We start from the raw sequence: 4,504 nt of genomic DNA on the forward strand, positions 1-4,504 counted from the left end.
ATATGGAAGAAATAGAAGAAAAACCTAATGACAAAATATCATACAAATTCTAATTAACACTAAAAATAAGGAACGGAAATAATGAAACGACTGTTTCCTCAAATTCTAACCCTAATTAGAACTTCAATGCTTTTTTAGGTATTTATAACACTTAACCCTCGTCCACATAGCAGCATTAAATCATACTTGAAAACCTCATAATTTCTTCTTCGTCTTGGTGAGTATGGCAATGGGAACTCACATTCCAGAGGAGGAAATACTTATGGACATTCTCACCAAACTTCCTGTTAAGTCTCTTTTTCGTTTCAAATGTGTTTCGAAATCTTGAAAGACATTATTCTTGAGTCTTATTTTAAGAAGAAGCATCACAATCATGCCAAAAATCAACCTGATTCCCAAAAATTGCTTATTGGGGCGTCCTCTCCGGGTAAAATGGATTTTAGTTTCTATTGCACTTCTTTATCTCCAAATGATATATATAAAGCTTTTTGGCCACCTATTTTCCATTCAGTGGTTATAAAGTTTATTGTTGTTGCGATGCCTTGTTTCTCATCGGGATTTGGACCGGACTTTCCTGGGACGAGCCTACAATGCTATTGCTATGGAACTCCACCACGTCAGAATCAATAGTATTTCCCCCTCTAGAATCGTCGCTAGAACAGGATTCTACTTATGAATTGGGATATGACTCAACTAGCAATGATAAAGTCCTTAGGATTGACAAGGAGATTGACGCACTAGATGAAATTCTTGCACTAAAAAGAGATGAAATTCTCGCACTAAAAAGTGGTTCCTGGAGAGGAATTTATTCGCCCTCAAAAAGGTTTGGGGGCGATGCTTCCATGTTGCATGGTAAGGAATGTTTGTCCTTTGTAAATGGAGTATTTCACTGGTTTGATTATTAAATGGACTCCATGATGTCGCTAAATATTTCAGATGAGAAATATAAGAGAGTACCCTTACCAAAAAATGTGCGTTTATCCCCTAAAAAAACATAAATGGGACGTTATTATTGAAATGGGTACTGTATCGGTAAGCTTTGTGTTTTTAATAACAACGAGGTTACTTTCAATTTATGGATAGTGAAAGAGTATGGCGTTCAGGATTCTTGGACAAATTTACTCACATTACCAAGTAATGGGGCTATTTCAATTATACCCATATATAGTTTTTTCGGGGTAATGTGCTACATCGATACAAATACCGTGATATAGAAGTTACGTTATTGATAGAATATTTATTGAAACAAAAGTTATTTATAGAACTGAGAATCGAATATGGTCTTTTAATTGTGATGATATTGCCCCACTTTCCTTTTTTCAGGATGATTTTGTTTATACGGAAAATTTGATCAATCCAAAAGAGATTGATGCATGTACAAATAGACTTGACATTCCTTAGAAAGCGGAAAAGAGAGAATTTGCAAGAAAAAATTGAATAGATTGATCTACCGAAATATTTCTTTTAATATATAACAGTTTGCCTACCATTACTTATTTTTATTTAGTTTGGGCTGCTACCATTATTTAGTACTAGAACTTTAATTATTTTATTTATTTTGTCAAGAATTCTTATGTTGCTTTATTTTCTTCCCTCTCGTCCTATTCTTTTTCACCTAGCTATTTTCATATTGACTTTTATTTACCCTTGTTAATTTTGCACGCCAATATGCATTGTTGATACAACTACAAGTGATTGCATTGTTTTTAAAATTTCAGAAAATGATATCAATTTTATTCTTAGTTTTCAACGAATCCTCGTTCAATTAGTTTGATAAAAAAAAATTAAAAAGAATATCCAAATACAAGATAATTTATCACGAAGTTTGATGTTTTTTTGTCTCGTAAACACTCACATTGAATCTCCAGCGGCTTGCTAATAACTATAGTTATTTTCAAAATGATTTTTTCACTTTTGGTGTACGTTTTATAGTTATATTCTAAAGAATATATGATTGTGATTTTGAATTAGAAATAACGTGTCGGGTTCAAGTGTTTTGACTCTCTATACTATATGTTGACCTTAAAAAGTAAAAAACATATTTAGTCACCAAATGTAGCTAATTACTTGTCTGATCCACTAATTAGCTTACATGACATAACAATCCTCACAAGTCAACATCGTACTCACATGCTATTCACAAACACACATGAAAAGTGTCTAACCGTTATAATTTCTATTTTAAAAAAAATTAATGATCATACTCACATGAATTATTATTGTTATTCCCATTATTATACGCACCTATATCACTAATTATAGTGCACCATAAGTTCCTTAAATTGCTCCTAATAGAGGTACATTTAAAGATTAATTGTACGTCAACATAGGGGTATAATAAAACCGAATTGAAATCTAATTAAATCGCAAATTGAGTCGAACCGAAGAAAAAAAATTCGACTAGTAGTTTGGTTTAACTTGGTTTGGTATTGAAAAAAAAACGATTATATTTGGGTTGGTTTGGTTTTAACTAAAATAAAACCAACTCTACATTATATAAATAATTTTAAAATTTTATTTTATACATAAAAATATTTACTTTGATATAATTTTTAAATATTTCTTTTACTTTTTCATAGTTTTATCTTTTAATATATTATTTCAAGTTTGAAACTTAGAATTCTGAATGGTCCAATGAATATTATAGTCCATAGATGTTGATAATTATAATAAAGCTTAAATCAAAATCAAATTAATATTAATGCAAAAAGAAAATCAATTCTCAACACTAAGAATGAAAATAGTATTGAATATTTGTTCTTTAGTTTTACATTGGTTTAGACAATTAATAGACATAATCTAATTTTAATTTCCTTTAATATTTAGTCATGTAACTAATACTTATTAAACTTATTTTAGCACGATTTAGTACTTTTAAATTATGATCATTTTCATTATGACTTATTAATTTGCAATTTTGTTTTACGTGATTTCATTATTATTTTTTGTTGGATATTTTGGTGTCATTAATCATATTATTTTTTGTATTATTATTATATTAAGAAACACCTTAGATAATTATATTTTGATACGACTAAAGAAGTATTTGAAGGACAAATAAATTATATGTTTGTATGAATACTTTAACGGGAAAAACTCGAAAAAATCCGGAAAAAACCCGAGGTTGAAAAACTCAAGTTTTATTGGTTTGGTTTAATTTATAAATTTAAAAATCTGATGCAAATTGTTTGATTTGATATTTGAAAAACTCAAATCAACTCGGTCATGACACCCCTAATAAAGTATATATACATATATTGTTAGTGTTACACTAGTCAAGGTTATGACATGCGTCTAAACCAAAAAGGAAATAAATTAAAGTAGCTACGCGTTTTCACTTTTATACTTAATTTAATTAATGCAGCTTTCTTCTTCAACAAATTAAACGTAACGTCCGCCGACTGATAAGGTTTGGATAAGGAACATGACATTATGCATGCAAAGTGTGAGCTGCTTATTGGGACGTGTGGTTAGCTACTATAAGGTTAGTTGAAACAAAACTGTCAACGGTTTTCGACTACTGAAATAATAACCGTAATTGTTGAAACAGAAATTAAAAAAAAATACTGTGTCATTATATGACTTATATGTCACATATTTAAGTCGAAAATGAAATTAATAATCGACACTTATATTGAAATTGGTCACCTGCGTTATCCTCCTTTGGATAGGGTCTTTTCAAGACCCGCATTTAGAGGTGAGTTACTAACCTGTTTCTTAGAAGCAAATTCATAATTTGTCTCAAATATAATCAGTTTTATCATTTTAGTAAATCTTTTAATATATATACAAAATTTATATACGTAAAAGATTAAAGTTATTGAGTTTTCATAAATTTATATATTACATTTTAGGTCCGATAGGTGCATTTGGTAGTTTGCTTTTTTTTTAATTAACCGTAATCGTTGGGTCAATTGTCCCAAGTTTGCATTTCTTGTCTACGTAGCTTTTAGTTACGTGGCTTCTGGAATTATATAACACCTACTTTTGTTGCCTTTTTTATAAGAAAAAGCGTTGGATCTTAAGAAAAAGGAAGAAAAAAAATTTGTTTTTTCAAAAGAGATATCAAAACAACTTATTTAGGGATGGTCGGTGCTTGTGGGCCCACCATTATTACACGTGGACCCTTATTCTTCAAGTTAATTGTCACATTTTTTCCTCTTAAATAAAATAACCGTTTGAATTTAATTGTTCTTCAATGTTGCATTAAATAGTGATAGGTGTATATATATATACTAGATAATGTGGCCCGTGCTATAATATAAATGGTATATTTTGGGGCTAATAACTGAGTTTTTAAAGCGATTGTTTGCGTGGATAAAGGAATAAGTTTTTTTATCACAAACTTGTACTTTCTTTAACGCTATTTAAGGCATAATAAGTTTACCCACATACAATATTTTAAAAATATTTTATGTTGTCAATTATCATGATTTATAGTATTTTTACGATAGATTCACTTCAAGAATCAGTGGAATTTTTTGTATTTTTTTCAAAACATATC

The sequence above is a fragment of the Solanum tuberosum genome, unplaced genomic scaffold, assembly GCF_000226075.1.
Source record: "Solanum tuberosum cultivar DM 1-3 516 R44 unplaced genomic scaffold, SolTub_3.0 scf00004, whole genome shotgun sequence".
NCBI classification, from domain to species: Eukaryota; Viridiplantae; Streptophyta; class Magnoliopsida; order Solanales; family Solanaceae; genus Solanum; species Solanum tuberosum.